Consider the following 14,324-nt stretch of genomic DNA (forward strand, 5'->3'; position numbering starts at 1 on the left):
ATTCAACTTCCGTTGTTCTTCCCTACCTTTAGTAGAGAATAGAGTTTTAATATTATAGTTCTGACTTTCTCTAGATGATCTGTTTATTAACTGATAAAAGAAGCAGACATACCTGTGTAACGTTCCACTGTCTTCTTGCATACTGTGATATAGTTTCACTTCATTTTTTTGCTAAAATGCTACTGCTGTATTTTGCTACGGATACTATTGGTCTTCCTTAACCACAAGGCAATTTCTCTCTTTTCCTCTATTCTTGAGGAAGATCTCAGCTTTTTTGGCTGCTTTTGATCTTTGATTTTTTTTTTGCTAAGTATCTGATCTTGAGATATTTTAAGTCATAGCATCATTATAACATATGAAGTTAAAGGAGATGACCTGTTTAGACCTCTTCCATCTAGCTTCCCATTTGTTTAAGAGGTTTGACTATTTGCATTGCAAGACCAGATATAGTATTTTTTTTCACTACCACTTCCATTACTCCTGTTAATTTTACTGCTTTGGGCCATGTTAAATTTGCTTTTACCAAGAATCATCTTTGAAATATCTCATTATTAACAGTGCATTCATTCTCTCAGCATGTCCTGTAGGACATTTCTAAATAGGCAATATTTCATTAATGTTTTAGGCTGTCACGTATACGATTATATTATCATACAGCTATAATAGCGTTTTGCCTTTCCCTATCATGGAATATTTTACAATGATGTTGGTTTTGATATGTTAGTTTTTTGCAATCCTTTACAGATCTTCTGAAGTCTCATCTCCTGGTTTCTGAGTCTGCTACGAACTGCTTAAGACAGGGTAAGTTTTACTACTTTGTTCATTTAGGAAAACTGATTTATTTATTCTCTCTAATCTTATATGTGACAAAATACTGGCTTAGAGTTTCAATATATTGCTCCAATCCTTATTTTCTGCATTTGACTGTACATATTTCCTAGAAATTATTCTACTTTTTGTTACCATTTTTATTAAAGAACCATTTAGTTTTTAAAAGCAGCCCGTATTTATAATGATGAAAATAAATTCCTGCTCTGTTCCAGCAATATAAAAAACACAGTAGAGGAAAAACTCTGTAAAAACAAGGGTGGAATGGAGAATAACTCCCTTTTGTTGTGCTCTTCATTCATTTCCTGGGAAACTATCCATTAGCCCTGTGGAATATTTTGCTCTGGGTGCCACAGGGCAGTCAGCTGGTGTGCACTTAGCAGACATATACTTAAAATAATTTATCTAATTATTACTTGCCATCACCAACTGCAATTTGAAAGAGTCAGCATATAATTAACTTGTTTTCAGAATTATTGGTCTTGTAGATTCAATTAGTATTTGGAGTTATATACGTATTTTTGATGTCTTTTTTTCCAGCATGATCTAGGAACTTGTCACTCAAGGCTAGTACACATATTTATTTTCTACTTTGAAAAAGTCATTTAGATAGATTTCGGCTTTTCTGGAGAGTTTCTGTGCTCTCTTTCTGTTCAAGTTGCAACATATGTTAGTAGTTATATTTTACGGGACAGTGTCACACGTGAGCTGTGTAATGTGCTGCCTTTAGGTCTGTCAACTGGTAGGCTCTTGAGTAGATAAATAATTAACAAAGCCCTCAGTCTAGTGGTTAAATACAGTCCTTCAAATGGCAACAGCTGCTACTCTAATAGGACTCTTACAATTCATAGGCTCCACCAACAGTGCCAAAAGGAACTTTGTGCAATCCAAACCAAACAAGCTATCCAAGATAAGAACCATTCATTTCATGTGAAATTTGGAATATTATTTTGGCCAAGCAAACATTCTGACCTGTCACCTTTCCAGCTATGTTGAGCTGGGGTACAGCAGAATCTGGAAACACCTTTCAGTTCACTGTTGCCCCCAAAATTAGTGCCAGCTCCACAGCGCTCCTTTCAAATCCTGATCCAATGTAATCAATTACCCAAATCTTATGTGATTGACAAAACATAAACTTAATCCTCTGTGAGCCATTCTCTGTTCCATTCCACTGGAGAGCTCAGCTAACTCATTTGGCTATCCACCAGAAAACTGAGACAGAGGGAAGTGTTTCTGTAGCGACATTAGAATCCTGCTGGAGAGCTGAACTTTGCTGTTGTCATCATCATCTCTTTATGTCTTTCTTTAAAATTTGTTTATATTAACCCCTTTTTAAACTCCATCTTCTGTTATTAACATTTCTCCTATCTCACAGTTCATCTACTGTCCAATTTCCCACTCTTTGCAATTTACCTTTAGCTTTTTTTATTACTAACTGGTTAATAGGACCATTTTAACTATTGCAAGTACCTGAATTTAACTGAGTTTTTCAGAGTTTAATCTTGCTATCATCAACATATAGACATGACGATTTAAATGAATTTCTAGGAAGTAGGTCCACAAGCTTCATGAAATGAAATTCCAAAACTTAGGAGGGTTTCTCTCTGTTATTTTACTTCTGACAGAAGTTATTACTTACTTTAACTTTCAGTATTTCTATGCATTGCTATTTTTATTTACACTAGGTTTATTATTTATTTATTTATTTATTTATTTATTTATTTACACTAGCAGAAAAGAGGTTTCAAAAATTGTGGAAATTAAGGGCTACTTTCAAATTTGCCAGATAGAAATTTTCTGGAACTCCAGAGAAGTATTGCAAAATCTCTGCCTTTTGTTTCAAAGTAGATGCATAACCAAATAAGAAAGCTTTTTTAGTATTTGTCTGATAATTTTTCAAATGAACTTAGTACAGTTAGGCACCAAGTCTTTCCTGTGCCTTCAAAGAAAATGAGTTCCTATGTTACTCAGACTTGTTTAATGACACTAGTCACCTTGTATAGCGAAAATCTTGTAAAGTTATTCTGTATTGTTCTATTCAATTTTTGAGGGCAAAATGTGGTGATTTAAATACAGTGAAACTGAGCTCTTTGCCAGGATCTCTGTAGTGGCCCTTTTTAGTGACCTTGGTCAAGTACAGGGCCGAAAGTGGGAGTAAACGGAATTTCCTCTTACAAAGAAAAGCACTGTGGCAAAATGCGTAAATGTTTATCTACTCATTTGAAACACTTCAACAAAGATTTCTGTCAACTACAAAATGGCATTGTTTGTTGGAATGATTAAGACTAAATGATGAAGATGCTAACACTATTTACTCAATCTGCATACTTGTTAGTGTGACATAAACACAGCATTTCCCATCAAATATGCTCCTCCTGATATGAATCAAGCTCTTTTATGACAGAGTTCTAAACTATTCATCAATCTGCCTCTTGCCTTGACTGCCAAATATAAAAATGCGTGCTGATTTTCAGGGATGTCACTTGACAGCAATCTGCTCTTGGTTTAGAGTAATAGGCTATCAGAAAAACACACACTAAAATAATTACAAGCTTTTAGAACTGAATTCTGGGTATATTTTTTGTACCAGAAGTGCAGTTCTGGTACATACATTTGCAGTCAATGGGGTTGCACTACTTATATGCACCGAATTCAAACCTTCATTCATCATTAAAGTTAATTGAAATGTTTATTGAGAATCACAATGTGATATCATCAGTGTCATTATCAGGCATATCAGGGTCTAATTCACCTGAGGATTTTTATCCATCCCTATATACTTCATGATATTTGTATTTTCCTTTTTTCTCTTCTGAAAATGTAGAATGCTTTGGGTAGATAGTCCTTACCAGTACAGTGAATCATCATTGCTAACAAGGTATAGATTTATAGGACTTGGATTCCAAATTATTATCAAACCATATCGGAGAGAATAACGAATCCAGTTTGTAAACACTAAGATATGCTGTTGGGGGATTTCAGTACTGGGACCCACAGTCCTTAACACTTGTTATTTTTTCTTTGGCTGAACTGTAACTCAGAGTAAAATTAAGGTGAAACCTGCTCTGTTTCATTGGCTTGATTACTGTCATCCTAGGATAATTAATTCATGTGTCAGTTCCATAATCTGATAAGGGATTATGTCCAGTGCTGCATGCCAGGTATTGAGCAATCAGTCACCTTCACATCGTGTGAAAAGTCACACGAAGTGCGTCATTTCTAAGGGGTGCAAAAAGTCAATATTTGAAGTACAGAAACAGCTGTAAACATGACACTCTCCTAGGTATTTCTTGATGATAGAACACCTGGTTGTTTTAAGATTGTTTCTTGTAAAGATACAGTAGTCTGGAAGGTATTATGTTTACCTATGTTTATAGAAGGCGCATTTAACTGGATTATTAAAACAAATGTGGGAATCATCATCCTTTTCTGCTTGAACTGAGGAAAAGCAATGCTTGAAAAATGTTTATTTTTGAAGGTAATATTTCTTACTTGAATTAAATGAATTGAATTAAAATACCATCTCTTTTAATGTCAGAGATGGTAGATTATCCTCTGGAACTAATATACATGTAAAATAAAAAAGACAGTCTTTCAGTTTTGGTAGCAATGTAAGACTTACAAGATACATACTGAATTTCAGAATTTCTCAATGACAAATTGTGGGCAAACTGATGACATTCCTTGTGCCCATCTTACTTGACTTGGAGGTAAGTATTAACTTTCCTATATCTAATTTTACTAGTCTTATCAATTGAAAAAGCTGTTTATTGTTGTGCTTGTAGGAAGGTGCGACTTTACTCTCTGTTGGAGCAGTGAATCAGAGGGAAGAAACAAAATATATATATATATAAAAGATAATAATTTTGTGGCTTTAAAACACGTTTTCCTCTTTTCTTGTTCTCTTTCTTTGCCTGTCCGTAGTTCTCTGTACCTCAATTTCCAGTCTGAAAAATTGAGTTTCTGTTATCTATTTTGGAACGTAGTTAGTATGGGCAATGAACTCTTGAAATAATTAATGAGCTTTTGAATAGAAGTGTTCATTGTACAATAACTGCATAAATGTAACTGTCTAGCTGCAGTCTAACATCCCAGACTGTTTGAAGATTGAAAAGAAAAAAAAAAAGAAAAAAATTGCTTAGCATTTCAAACTCTTGCTGAAAGGAAGGAAGGAGAGGACACTGAATGATCAGGGAAATGCCCAATTTTTAGGAAAAAGCTGATGTTAATGTTGTACAGAATCAAAGTTACTCTTGCTCTTCGTGGAAATTAATCTTCTGATACTGGTTTGGAAGAGGTTGAGATGGTTCCTGTAAAGTATAAATGGGTGACAAAATCAAGGACATCTGTATCAGTACTGTACTTGTTTTTATTCTTATGTTGGTGCAAGTAAAACCTTTTAAACCATTTGTGGCCTGTCCGTTTGTGTCAATTCCCAATGGAGTAGGTAGCTGAAAGGTTTGGTTTCAAAACAGCATATGGGTGGGAATTATCAGGTTGCAAGTTTGTAGGTTTTGTTTTTATTTTTCTCCTTGAAGGAAAGAGAGTATAGATGACAAGTGGGGAAAAACTCTATTTTGTTCCAAAAGGAGCTGCTCTGCCTGTCTGCTGTGAGTTCCGTAGCTGACTCAGTGTTCGTTTTATTATATATATTTCTATTTAATCACTGAGCTCACTTTTAATCTTTCATTGGTTCTTTTCCAGACAGTGCTTTGGAGCTGCTTATTAGCTCTATCCTTGTAATCCTAGATTTTTGCTGTTAAACTGTTAAATTGAAGTTTAGCTTTTAGACTTGTGGGAATTCATGCTGGCTACAACAGTGTTATCTGTACAGCTGGCTTTATACTATCCTTGATCCTACTGGAGAATTGAGAGTCAAGTGAGGTGGATTAGGAGAGATGCCGGACAGAGACTGTTATTCACAGCTGGTAAAGTGAGCATTTTATTCTAAATGCAGTTCTAATGGCCACTGATGTCTCTGATGTCAGGACAGCATGTGGAGGAGGTGACACGTAGCAGACAATGAATCTGTGCATGGTGGATGGAGTTGGGCTCATTTGGGGAATTTATTAACTTCTTATTAATTTTTCTAGCACTGAATTGAGATCCTGCCATAGTTCAGCTAGAATTTTATTTCAGCTTTCAAGTGAAATAATCCCACCACCTTTAAAATTTAATGAAAAAAGAACTAACTATTGGAAATTATAGTAGTATGTTAAATAGATGAATTCCCCTGGGAGGAAGGAAAGAATTATTCCCCAAGGGTCCCTAACAAAGGAAACCATTAAAAGGAAAAAGCGTGTATGTCGAGTATATCTTGATGACTTTCAAGGTGACTCTGCTAAGTGCTGTTGGGAGACTGTGGCAGCAACCTTTTCAAAGTGTGTGCTCTGTAGAAGCAAAACAACACATCTTGTTGTGAAGCTAACCTAGATGTACACAGGAAGTATAACTGGCTAGTATAACTGGGGCAGCTCTTGTCTTAGAGATAATGGGGTCCATCCCCAACCAGGTTTTGTAAATTGACATAAATCTGAGTTTTGCTTCCCTCAGCATTAAACATGCTGGCACCAAACTGAACACCCCAACACACAAAGGCAGGAAGAATTGCAGTTGTTGAGATCCCCACCCGTGAAGAAGCACTGTAGCTGCTACTTGTACTTAGAATTCAGATGCTGTTACTATTTCTGGCTTTGTTAAAATGTTGACCTAATCTTTGAAGTATTCAGGCTTTTAATTACTGTGCAGTTAGTTAAGTAGCGCTTGCTTTTCTACTGATGCTATTTATTGTCTTTCCTAACAAAAAGGCAACTCTTGAAACATGGACTGCTAAAATGTGCTAAGGAGATTTTCTGCACAGTGGTAACATGTGCTGGGTGCAATCTTGTGTGGGTACAGAAACTGCTAAGAAACCTGGATTTTTCCAGTGTGATATTACGTCGCGCAGGATAAATTTATCCCTACTGAATTCTATGTTGTCATGGATACGCTGCTATTGGTACCTGAACTACCTAGTTTAAAACTAGCTTAGTTATGTTGGTCTTCTTGTACTTTCTGCAAAATTTTTGGTATAGCTGGGAAGTTAATAAAATGTGGTTCTTCTGTCTTATAGAAGTGTTAGCTCCAAAGCAGCAAGCAGTCTTCACCATACGTTTCTCTGATACTGACTAGTTTAATATTGAGAAATGAGTGCAAAGTAATTTTATTGTGAAGTACTGTGGGGCAATCTTAGGGTGAGATCTTTCATGGCAGACATTTATTTGCATCAGATATTGGAGGATATTCTTGGTGGAAGATTACATTTCTAGTACCAGATTCCCCATGACCATCTTATTCTACCAAATTTTAATTTTTGGATAAATATACTGTAAATATTTGCATTTATTAATGCAAATGGAAATCGTTTCTTTATTAACACCAAGCAGTAGAAATTGAAACTGTTATGAAAACTGATATTACAGTGGGTTCTGTGATGTAAGCATTCTCTGCGTTAACCTTTTAAAAATAATTATAATACTATTCAGTGTTTGGTTATCTATTAATATATTTTAACTTCTAGGAAGCTGTTTAGAATCACATGTTAAAAAATATTCAGCTTACAGGAGCAGACCCTTCTTAAAGAATTAGCACTATGAGGAGCCAGATGAACAAATACTTTGAGAAAGAAAATGGTGCAAAAGGAGATGATGTTTTCTGCAAGGTTGTAAAGCTAGCTGTTTGAACCAAGAAATGGCAGTATAGCAGTTCTAGCATTTGAAGGGGGTAAATCACTGCTAATTTATTTAAAAACAAATGGTATATCTTTGCATATACCTTTGCTAACAAATGTCTGATGCAACTTTTACAAAAGCAGTGAAAAAATGACAAGTAATGACAAGGCTAAAGTAGATTAAATATGAAATAACTTGCTGAGCTATAAGTCAGTAAAACCAAAATCCTGTCTGTGCTATACTAAGCCAGGAAAAATAATTTATAGTTTAGTTTTTATTTCCTTTTCTTTTTGGGACCTAGAAAGGCTAATACTTTTATAATAACTGTTTGTTGAATGTCTGACTTCATGATCCTGACCATGAAGCACTGATCCATAACTGCTGAACAGGAGACTGCTATGGAGAATTTATGCTTCAAACCAGAAGAGTGTCTCAAACTATTATTGAGTTGTAGCACTACAATATAGCTCACAATAAAGCTTGTAACAGCATTGAGTTCTTTGCAGCTCTTTTCTCTTTAAAATCTCCTGATACTCTTTTAAATCAAGTTCTAAGGGGAAAGCCTGTTTTCCAGGACAGTAAGTAAGATGTTTATGGAGAACAGAATCCTCTCTTTCCCACTGTGCCTGAGCAATCCAGGAATTACAGTAGGTTATTACTCCTTTTCTTCAACTTTGAGGGAGATGATGGCTTAGGATAAGCCCGATGGTGGCCCTAGCTACCACACCAATCTTTCCTCAGGCTAGATGACCGAGGCTAAGAGGCTACAGAAATATTCATAACTCTTAGACATACTCTTAAATTCCATCTTGCCATGTGCAGTGGAGCTGTGTTTTGTGCCGCTGCATGTCATTTTTCTTTCAGCTAAAAAATAAAAGGAAGGTGACATAATTAATAAAGACTTAATTTAATAGTTTCAGTGAGTAGGCATTTTTTTTTATACCAAACTAGTAGCTGACCTGTAATTTTAAAATGTGAGGAAAAAAAGAGAAATTCAGATTCAGCATCTATTTGAGTATTCTCCCCATAACTTTTAAATGAGCAGTAGTTTAATATCAGCTGTAGCTGCAGTAAAAAAATGAAGTAAAATAAAATCATACAGAACCTGTACATCTGTGGTAACATGATGCTAGTTTGTTAATAATGAAAATAGCTTGAAGCATTTGGAGAGGTAAATTGTATTGCTGGGAAAGTGAAAAGTGTCAGTATGTATTTTCATTATTTGGTCTTTTCTGAATCAGGAAAAGCCTCCGATCTGTTTTTAACAAGCCCAACTACAAATATAATCTAAGTAAGTTACACTTCTTATTCACGTAAGATTCTCTCTCTGTTAGAGATTTAAAAGCCTTATTTCTCCTATATTATTATTCAGCAGCTGCTTACCAGGATTGTAACTTTGTGCTAAGCATAAAGATAAATAAATTATAGTTAGGCAAGTTTATCATTGGAGAAAGTTTGCTTAGTACAGATTAAATATTTAGGGTTTTAGTCATCCTCTTTTAAGACAGGGTGTAGATAATAGTTGAAAATCTTGCAGACCAGTGAAGTCTTGTGGGTAAAAAAGGACACTACCTGTAATGCAGCCTCCTAAAAATCAAGTTGCCAATGAACTTTGTAAGGTCCTTTTCCAAATCATGAAGTTGTTAAAAATTACATTATGAGAAGGTTTATACCTTAAAAACATTGCTTTCTTTAAACTAAAACTCTTCTCAAAATGACATTTGGAGGGAGTGTTTCAGATATTTCCTGTGCAGTATAATGAGAACAACTGAAAGGTAGTTACATTGAAAAGTGCTTTCTAATATTAACTATATATGTTGCTGTGAGGTGTACCTTTGTTGACAATGATGTAAGAAGGAGATATAATTCTCTCATTCTTTCTCCTTTTAAAAATAATCTTGAACTGCATCTTCCAATAGGATTCATTTTATTTGCTTCTACAGGCAAACTTTTCTGGGCTATTACATTTATGATTTAATGGACAAATTTCTGTTTAAAAAGATTAATTTTACCCTGGGATTTGAGTGAAAGCTCTGGCTCATTGTGCTCTGCAATAGTAGTATATTTGAGAGCTATAGGCTTTGATGGAGGGCAACCTGCCCTCTGCTCCAGAGAATGCCTCTCAGGGGAATGTTCACTGCAGTACTTTAGATGATAACCACTCTCAGAAAGCGTAATGGATGACAAAGCAAATGGTGAGATAGTTTGACCCATGCCAGTTTGAAGGCTTTAAAATTGCTGACCTTACTATGAACTTACAGGTTTTTGGTTTTTTTTTTGTTTTGTTTTTTTACTCCCCTGTGTAGGAAGTGCAATACAGGTGCACTGTGATTCTTGCCAGAGAGGTCTGCAACTACGTGTCCTGTAGCTTCTGTGATGTTTTCACAGTTAGTATAATTTCTTATACGATGTATCTTTCTGAAGACAGAAATGTAGATCATTGTCACAAAGTTGTCATGGGAGAGACTATGTGTTAGATAAATAGTTCCGATTTTGGCTAATTGTAAACTTCTGGCTTTCTTTACTGCCTAGACACCCCAGAGTGACAGCAAGCCTTAAATGATGCCTTCCACTTTTGTAGGTATTTCAAAGTTGGCTTTAAAGTTTCTTGTTTGGAGCAAGTTGTGTTGCCACAAGAACATGTAATGAAAGTCACCCTAGGATGTGTTGTTCTTTTTTGCTGCCATGGCTACATTGCTCATGTTGTCTCAGCTAGCAGCTCCAATATATCTAATAAGCTGTAGATACAGAGGTGTCTGCAGTGTTGGTATATATCTTGAGTTTTCCTTGGTGCACAATATGGACAGAATTATGCAAGGTTCATACATCTGCTTTGCAATAGTACTGTGAAATTTTGCTAGTCTAGACAAAATATATTTACCTGTTGTTCAGTAGGATGTTAGCATTTCACTTACACATCAAAATGTTATTTATAAAAGAAGTCAAACTGCAATGTAGAGAAATATCTGTCCATCCGGATTTGTATGAAATGTATTGTTTTTGTGACTTTTCACATGTCAGCTTCAAGGAGGAGGAGGGAACAGGATGGACAAAAGATGACCAAGAAAACAGCATCAATCAAATGTATCCAATTCTGCAAAACTTTCCTATTATACTTTTTATTGGCACTGTGTGGACCTTCATAGTGAGGTAGACGTAACTCACTTTTAGACTTTGCCACTCAGAATTAATGAGGTTGTTCTAAGCTTGTGCCAATAAAATCTTTATACTTCACAGTGCAATACATGCTTTATATAGCATACAGAAAGAGAGATGTATAGACATTTATCCAGCTTATTTCTTTAGCTTTAGACTTACAGAGTATAAAGCTTAAGATTGTGTATCTTTAATACTTCAGTAGTCCTAAAATGTCCATAACTGTAAAGGTAAATGGTCTGTGTAATGACAAGCTTAGCATCTTTAAAGGAATAATGTGTTTAGAGTCCTGATGAAATAAGGGTAAATCTGTCAATATAAGATCTACTTTAGTGAATATGATAATTTCCATTAAGTTATTTTTTCCACAGGATAATAGGAAAGCTGTTATTCAGTTAGATAAAAAGCCCATTAGATGTATTAAAAGAAAAAGGAGGGGAACCAAATATGAATTTTAACTACTTGAACTCAACAAAGACAACGAGGAAAAAAATTCTGTTTGGCCAAGCCAGTCAATATTTGTTTTAATACAAATAACTAAGAAAACTCGCACTGCAATGCAAGCAAGTTAGAAATGCCAAGTGCTCCAATGTGGAAATGATATAAAGGCTTATTGGAAAGAAAAAAAAAAAAAAAAAAAAAAAAAAAAACATTCAGAGGGCTTTAAGTTTTCTTTTGGGTTTGATTTTATTGCTAAGCTCAAATATGTTTCAATGCATTAAAACTGAAAGATCAGTGGGGGAGAATGAAATTTTTATGCTTGAACCAGCTGAGTATTTTGAGAGAAACTGCAAAAATAACAGTATGTAAGACATCACCAAACATAGATATATATGTATTCTAACAACAACAACAACAAAGCCCTCAAAACTTATAGTAATTTGAATGGTAATATAGCAAATAGAAACAGCACACAAAATGCATATTCCATAATAGAGACAGAAAGCTATCTAGTTCTTGAAAGCACTTTTGCCCGAGGCAGTCTCTGAGATGCAAATTTTGAAACCAGGGAAACATTCTAGGAAAGTAACCTCTAGGTCTGCCTAGAGGTTATTAAAATTTTCCTTTGGCATTGTTTGTTGATCAGTGTTCAAGGCAGGATGCAATACACAGGCAACTGGCCTTATCCAGAACAGTCCTGTGTCAGCTGTATGTGTTGCTGGCAGTATCAATCTCTAAGTTTTTATCCCATGTAATAATATCAGACAAACAACTAAGCATGGGGTAAATCTACCACAGTAATTGTTACCCTTGCATAACATTAGGCATGCTCTTAATATCTCTGAGAGAGCAAGGACACAAAGTACACTGAGTTAGAACAGCAGACTCTTAGCTGTGTGTTTTCAGCACATATTTTGGTACTTTTCATAAGTCACTCAAACAAGATATTATCCATTTTGGGCCAGCTGGGGCAAATTTGTTTCTGTTAAGACAAATCTTTCAGAAATAAATATCAGTTCGACTTCGGTAGAGTATTCAATTCCAAATATGAATATACTCTCAGAGTGAGAATTGAGGAAAAGGTCAGATGATATCATTAGCATTGCTAAGAACAGCTACAGGATTTGAGAAGGCTGAAGAAAAGTAACACTGGACAGGAGCCAGAAATCTGCACTTTGGTGAAAAAATTTCATTGTCTTAAATACATTATTTCTATTTCCTTTTGATAGGGATCTTTGAGGACTGCCTCAGCCACCGTTCAAGAGTTAAATTGTCAGCAGTCTTAATGATCTTATTCACCTAGGTTTCCAGTAGATAGAAATACTGGTCTGAGGCTTCACAAGCAATAAAATCTATGAAGACGTGATCAAGTGGTTAATTGAGATGTATGTTTTCTCTCATTGCTCTTTAGAGGATGAAAATGTTCTAAAAGGACGTGTCTCTTGAATGATATAGCTATTATATGCTATCTTTAATTACGTAGTGAGATTTTGTTGTTTTAGGTATATTCCAGTACCTTTTACAGTACTTTGGTACAAGAAAATGTATAAATGTAAAAATGTTTCTAACCAAGTGAGTTCATTGAGATGTTATGTTGAAGATTAAAAAGCTAAATCTTGCAATTATTACAGTCATAAAGCATGCTATGTAAGAGAACTTAGAAGTATTTTAGATAATGATTTAGCACCTTCAGTAGTCAGTGGAAGAAAGCATATGAGATCGGTCCTAATAGATTTTCCTTGAAAATCAAGGAAGACAAAGTGAGTTATGAAATCAATCTGAAGGAAGCACATAACAGCCTTAAAGATGTCCACAATGCAATGCAGAGAAGTAAGCACTTGAATGCAGTAGCTCTGTGTCAACATATCTCTGTTTGAGCTAACCAGCCCACTGAAAGGCATGGCAAGTCAGCTGTCGCATTTCTCTGAAGAAAGCAGTTAAGTGCAGGACATCAGCAAATATTCCTGCAGACTGAATAGCTTGGAAGTCAAGGCACACATGTTCAGCCTGCAGTTATCCCTTAGTTTCCAAGTTTTATACAAATCTCCAAAGCATAAAAGATTGTATATTTTCCACAGTGCTTATTTCATTTCACATGGTAGCATCCGATACCCTTGCTGCCATTTCTCTTGCCAGCTCTTAGTAAAAATGTGTAGCCTGCTCAATTGCCATCTCTCATTACAATCCACAGTTTATAAATAAAAGACAATGACTGTTTAAAAAAAAAAATCAAAGCACTTGGCTGACAACTGGAATGTGTTATTACACATCTCTTTGTTTGCCATGAAAAGCTTGTCATTTTCTTCCAAATGCTAGTCTAATTTTCATAATAACAGTTCTAGCTCACCTTTCCTTTTTTAAAACAGCATTAAATTAAAAAATGGATCTGTTCCAGTGGTCAAATCTGTTGGTAGCAAAACATACTTACTCTTAATGGGAGTGTAACCTTGTTAAAGGCTGAGTGAAAGCTAAATGATGTCCTTGCAGAGAGAGAAACAATGTAGTTCGTTTCTGGCATAAATTGAGGGGAAGAGAAACAAGAGCTGTAAACAAATCTGTGTAATGAAGGCAAGCTTTGTGTCTAACAGGGTAACTGTCTTAAACAAAGGTATGACTGTTAGAGTAGGGTCTGATAGAAGTGAATGATTGGCAGATGAGAGGCTGTTGTGGTGACCTTTGAAAACATACGCTTTCCCTCTTTAGAATCTGTGTTCTTCACTATCCTTGACGGAGGAAAAAAAAAAATCACTGCACACTTCCTAAAACGTATAATAAGAGTTTCTCTAAATGGGAACTCAGCTTTTGACAATTCCATATGCATGGTAGGTAAAACCTTTCTCTTGTTAGTGAATCACACTCAGTTGAAAAATTTGCAAATCTGATTCTTAGGTGGGGGAAGATGGAGTTTCACTGGAACTGTGTTGAGTTATGCAAGCTGACAATCAGCACTTTAACATCTGAAGCAGTACGAGACAGTAATAGATGTGTCAAAAAACACTCGGATGTTCCCCTGCAATATATAATCAATTGCATTAATATCAATTTTCATAAATTGAAGCAAATATTTAAAACATGAACAAGATAAAATTTCCTATGAGCTTCCCATGAAATTAGCAGTTTGGATTTAAAGGGAAAGGTAATTAATTTGATAGAATTATGTAAATGAATATTTTTAATTGATATTTGTGA

General features: G+C 35.2%; 1 long non-coding RNA gene across 2 annotated transcripts in view; it reads left to right on the forward strand.

Moving 5' to 3' along the window:
- Window positions 1–14,324, forward strand: part of LOC122181488 — a 135,680-nt gene that overhangs the window by 4,900 nt on the left and 116,456 nt on the right. The window contains exons 2-3 of one of the 2 annotated variants that reach the window (XR_006179442.1): window positions 745–801; window positions 4,472–4,538. This is a non-coding gene — a long non-coding RNA (uncharacterized LOC122181488). Of the gene's footprint in view, window positions 1–744; window positions 802–4,277; window positions 4,307–4,471; window positions 4,539–14,324 lie in introns of those variants that run through there. The other variant, XR_006179443.1, reaches the window with a different exon arrangement.

This window comes from Lagopus leucura, unplaced genomic scaffold, assembly GCF_019238085.1.
Source record: "Lagopus leucura isolate 7727_CA_CO unplaced genomic scaffold, USGS_WTPT01 Super-Scaffold_100009, whole genome shotgun sequence".
In the NCBI taxonomy this organism is placed as follows: Eukaryota; Metazoa; Chordata; class Aves; order Galliformes; family Phasianidae; genus Lagopus; species Lagopus leucura.